The sequence below is a fragment of the Apodemus sylvaticus genome, chromosome 8 (genome assembly GCF_947179515.1).
Source record: "Apodemus sylvaticus chromosome 8, mApoSyl1.1, whole genome shotgun sequence".
Lineage (NCBI taxonomy): Eukaryota > Metazoa > Chordata > Mammalia > Rodentia > Muridae > Apodemus > Apodemus sylvaticus.
Genome location: NC_067479.1, coordinates 30,276,764 through 30,282,340, shown reverse-complemented (window position 1 = coordinate 30,282,340; position 5,577 = coordinate 30,276,764). Strand labels below are relative to the sequence as shown.

Here is a 5,577-nt window from a genome sequence, read left to right as displayed (position 1 = left end):
AGCAACAAAAGGAAATCTGGGGGAATCAGTATCCCTGACCTCAAGCAATACTACAGAGCAATAGTGTTAAAAACTGCATGGTATTGGTACAGTGACAGGCAGGAGGATCAATGGAACAGGATTGAAGATCCAGAAATGAACCCACACACCTATGGCCACTTGATCCTCGACAAAGAGGCTGAAAACATCCAATGGAAAAAAGATAGCCTTTTCAACAAATGGTGCTGGTTCAACTGGAGGTCAGCATGCAGAAGAATGCGAATTGATCCATCCTTGTCTCCTTGTACTAAGCTCAAATCCAAATGGATCAAGGACCTCCACATAAAGCCAGACACTCTGAAGCTAATAGAAAAAAAACTGGGGAAGACCATTGAGGACATCGGTACAGGGAGAAAGTTTCTGAACAGAACACCAATAGCGTATGCTCTAAGAGCAAGAATTGACAAATGGGACCTCATAAAATTACAAAGTTTCTGTAAGGCAAAGGACACCATCAAGAGGACAAATCGGCAACCAACAAATTGGGAAAAGATCTTCACCAATCCTACATCAGATAGAGGGCTAATATCCATTATATATAAAGAACTCAAGAAGTTAGACTCCAGAAAACCAAACAACCCTATTAAAAAATGGGGTACAGAGTTAAACAAAGAATTCTCACCTGAAGAACTTCGGATGGCGGAGAAGCATCTTAAAAAATGCTCAACTTCATTAGTCATTAGGGAAATGCAAATCAAAACAACCCTAAGATTTCATCTTACACCAGTCAGAATGGCTAAGATTAAAAATTCAGGAGACAGCAGGTGTTGGAGAGGGTGTGGAGAAAGAGGAACACTCCTCCACTGCTGGTGGGGTTGCAAATTGGTACAACCACTCTGGAAATCAGTCTGGCGGTTCCTCCGAAAACTGGGCACCTTACTTCCAGAAGATCCTGCTATACCACTCCTGGGCATATACCCAGAAGACTCCCCACCATGTAATAAGGATACATGTTCTACTATGTTCATAGCAGCCCTATTTGTAATTGCCAGATGCTGGAAAGAACCCAGGTATCCCTCAACAGAAGAGTGGATGCAAAAAATGTGGTATATCTACACAATGGAGTACTATTCAGCCATTAGAAACAATGAATTCATGAAATTCTTAGGCAAATGGATGGAGCTAGAGAATATCATACTAAGTGAGGTAACCCAGACTCAAAAGGTGAATCATGGTATGCACTCACTAATAAGTGGATATTAACCTAGAAAACTGGAATACCCAAAACATAATCCACACATCAAATGAGGTACAAGAAGAAAGGAGGAGTGGCCCCTGGTTCTGGAAAGACTCAGTGAAACAGTATTCAGCAAAACCAGAACGGGGAAGTGGGAAGGGGTGGGTGGGAGGACAGGGGAAGAGAAGGGGGTTTGCGGGACTTTCGGGGAGTGGGGGGGCTAGAAAAGGGGAAATCATTTGAAATGTAAATAAATTATATCGAATAATAAAAAAAAAAAGAATGAAAAAAAAAAAAATAATTAAGCATCAATGTATGCCTTGCCACTGGTCTTCACTGTTTGCTACCTGTGCCTTGCTTCCTACTGGGATATTTTTGAAGAATTATTAACAAGAGGCATTCTAAAATTATCCACCTCTACCTATTTCTGGTTGATTTTAAAGGTATTAAATTTCTAAGGTGTCACATCTGAATAATACATTATTGGTTTCTTATTGAATTTACTGAAATAAAAATGAATGAAGCCATCTCCCAGACAGGTCAAAAATTGTCCTTCCTGTTCTAGGAAGAACCTTTTTCTCATGGAGGCACACACGCTAGCTAGATTATTGTGGAAACGTGCAACCTTCTTTCTTTGGAGTCTCCCTCCTGGAGTCAGTATCACACTCCTGCCTGACTGCCCCATAATCATGATATTCACTCAGTGATTGTCTTCCTAAACAAGGATAGTAATAAAGATACATAATGCTGTTTAAACCTCCCTTAAGTTTGGATTCGAAGAATGGCAGAATTCAATCAAAATCACCACATCTAAGATGAGGACACTTGTCTTTAAAGGCCTGGGCTGCAAGCCAGGGAAGAAATAATTATCTTATAGAAAACAGGATGAGTCTTTCATGTAAATACAGGATAACAGCCTCATTTCTTGAAAATGTGCAGACTTGGAACTTAAGAAAATGATCCACAGGACCAGGAACAGTCTGGAACTGCTTAACTCTGCACATTGCATGCCCTGTGTGCTGCATAGATTACTGAAGCCTGGTTGGTGGGTCAATCCCCAGCTCTGACCCAGCTGACATGAGGTTACAAACACGTAACAGATGTCAACACTACCAATGCTACTTCTCAGATGTCTTCTCAGTAACAGGAATAGCACGCACAAGTTTATTAGAATGCCTCTTGGTAACACTTCCGTAAAAATATACCAGTAAGAAAGCAAGGCACATCCAACAAGGCAGTGAACACCAACAGCAAGGCACAGGCTGCTGCTTATCCATGAAAGGAAAAGAAGTAAATAGGGCTCGGATTGATCAGTTATCCTGTCAAGCACATTTGAGCTGGTGAGGTCTGGTTAGGCTGTTAGGCTGTCAAGCAATGCTGGCTTGGCCCTTTTCAAGAAGTGGTGATGTGGAGGAGGTGTAGGAGGCTGCAGGATGCTCTGGAGGAACAGGCAGGCAGGATGCATGGCTTAACCATGCTATCAGGGGCATATCCTTGCTACAGCTGGCTCTGCAGGGAACACTTTCTTTCTTTCTTTCTTTCTTTCTTTCTTTCTTTCTTTCTTTCTTTCTTTCTTTCTTTCTTTCTTTCTTTCTTTCTTTCTTTCCTTCTTTCTTTCTTTCTTTTTTTTCTGAGACAGGGTTTCAGCCTGGCTGAAAACCAGCCCTGGCTGTCCAGGAACTCACTTTGTAGACCAGGCTGGCCTCGAACTCAGAAATCCACCTGCCTCTGCCTCCCAAGTGCTGGTATTAAAGATGTGTGCCACCACCGCCGGCAAGGGAAGACTTTCATTTTCCCCAAAGGCTGTGTTTAAAATCCCCATTTTTAATTAATTACTTCATTTATTACATCTCAGATTAATCATTAATTTGAGATACAAATTAATTATTTAATTTATTACTACTCCAGGTCTCCCCTCCGAGAGTTCTTCACTCCATCTCCCTTCCCCTTTGCTTTGAGACAGTGTTCCTTACTCACATCCAGCTTTTCTGAGGAATCAAGTCTCTATAGGATTAGACACATCATTTTGAACTGTGGCCAGACAAGGCAGTCCAGGGGCTTTAGACCAGCCTATGTATGCTCTTCGGTTGGTGGCTTAGTCTCTGGGAGCTTCCAGGGGTCCAGGTTCGTTGACACTGTTGGCCTTCCTATGGGGTTGCCATTCCTCTCAGTTCATTCAGTCTTTCCTCTAACTATTCCATTGGTATCAAGGACCTCAGTTCCAATGGGTGCCTATATGTATCTGCTTCTGTCTCATTCAGATGTTGGTAGGCCAGGGAAGGGATTCTCAGAGAATAGCCATGCTAGAGTCTGTTTGCTTTTGTTTAAGAATAAGTAAGAAGAAATGAAGAAATAAAGACAAAGGATATTCAATAGCACCAAAAATAAATTAAAAAATAAACTCTGGAACTAAAGAATGTTGGACTTGGAGGAGACAGAGGCAAGAGAGGTAGGAACTGAAATTACTGCCTGATGAAAATGGATGCAGAAGGGGGAGTTTCACTGGGACTACAAGGATTTGGGGCATCTGGCTGTCTTGTGGACAGCTGTGGCTGTTGCATTTGAATGCTTTAATTTAGAGATCATTAGGAAGTATTACCTGGCCGGAAGGCTGATGGAAAGACTGGAGGGCATGAATAAGCCATTTGTTTGTATTATTCTGTTCCTGAGAATACATCCTAGAAGGAGCAATGGTAGTGTTCATACCTTTTGAGTGTTTGTAACCTCCACTTGGCTCAGTGGGAGCTGGGAATTGAGCTCACCCTCCAGGCAGCAGTAATCTACACTACTGATAATGATGAATGAATCTTTTCCACAAAGCCTGGTGCCTACCGTAGTCTTGGTTGTTGTCTCCTCTATGCTATGAAAAAGGCTCCAATGGGGGACTGGTGATGGTGGGAAACCAGGAGGCCTCTTCAGTTTTCATGAGACAACAGCTAAGATTTAAATAATAACATTGCTGTCAGTTCACAGATGTGGCTAGTTGAGAAGAAACCAAATTGGAAATTGTGAGTTCCCTAAACAAGGCAATATCAGGACTTAGGCAAGGCCATGGTCTCCTGGGATGCCATAACGATCAGCAGATCATTTTAAATTAGATGCTTGTGGTGATGGAGATGAATGGATTCAGCTCTACCACTAATGTGACAGTGCTAGCTGACACCAATTGCCCAGATATCTGGGATCCATCCCTGCAAGTCCTAGGTAATTTGACCTTCAGATCTATATGTGTCCCCTGAAATCAAAGGCACTGACTCGATTTTTAAGGTCCACTTGCCTACACTGCAAATACATGTAAGTCTCACTAAAGCTGTTTGTTGAAGAAGCTAGGAGCTCTTACTTTGGGCTTCACTTGTGCTAATATTTCTAACATGTGTACTGATGCATTGCTGATTGCTGATTGCCATCTTACTCCGAGAAGGCACACTTTGAGATAGCCATCAAGAGTCATTGGAGCCCTTGAGAAGAAGATCCAGGTCCTGGTGTCCAGTCAAAAGACAATATAGCCAACCACTAGACTGAGAAAGCAGTGGTAGGCTTGTTCTTGGAACTCTCTGCTGAAGGTGTCCATCATGTCAGTGTAAGGAGCTTGGCTATGCCCAGCACCTTCCCTGTGAGAAATACCTGTCTATACATGGTGCAGCTATTCAACAGAATGTACATGCTGCTGGAAGGTATGGTAGCTGAGAAGCTTTTTGATCAATTCACCACAGGGGCTCAGGATGACTTGAAGAAGGTCATGCAGAGAGTACCTATACCCAGATTGTGCAGTTTGGAATGTATCATTTGACTTTCCCACAGGAAGCCAAACTATGGTGGAGAAGTCATACAGTGAAGAAACTGCCCAGTGCACTGAGTCTGCTCCCTTGTCAGGTCTGCCTATGATTGGACCCTGAAGCTACTCACAAGTGCCTAGAGCAGAGCAAGAAGGCTCGCAGATGATTCCCAGAGAAAGAGATACTACAGAAGGCCTACATGATAGAGCTCTTAGGCCTTTGATTCTTTGCAGAGAAGTCCACCTATGAGGAATTTGTGCAGGCAACTGGAAGCCTAGGGGATGCACATACTTTCCTTAGGGGGTGAAAGACTGGAATCAAGCTAGGGAGGAAAGAGGCATTGCGTAAGTAGGGCTTGCAGGAGAGCTCTGTATAGCCTGTGGCCTCTGGGTGGCCACTATGACCACTGTCGACTGAGAACTGCTCAGTCTTTGAAGATCAGCTGACATAGTGACTGAAAAACAAATTAAAAACAGGTGACAACTGCAAAACTAATTGGTTTATTTTGATGGACAGCTAAGCCAAGCATATTGGAGCTGTCAGAGCTGGAACTTTTGTCCTCAAACTTCCATTTTATTGTCACCT

The 5,577-nt window shown here is 42.9% G+C and overlaps 1 pseudogene; it reads left to right on the top strand.

The window, feature by feature from the left end:
• The first annotated feature begins 1,527 nt into the window (after window positions 1-1,527).
• On the top strand, window positions 1,528-5,340 carry LOC127691158 (AFG3-like protein 1; annotated as a pseudogene).
• Window positions 5,341-5,577: the final 237 nt, after the last annotated feature.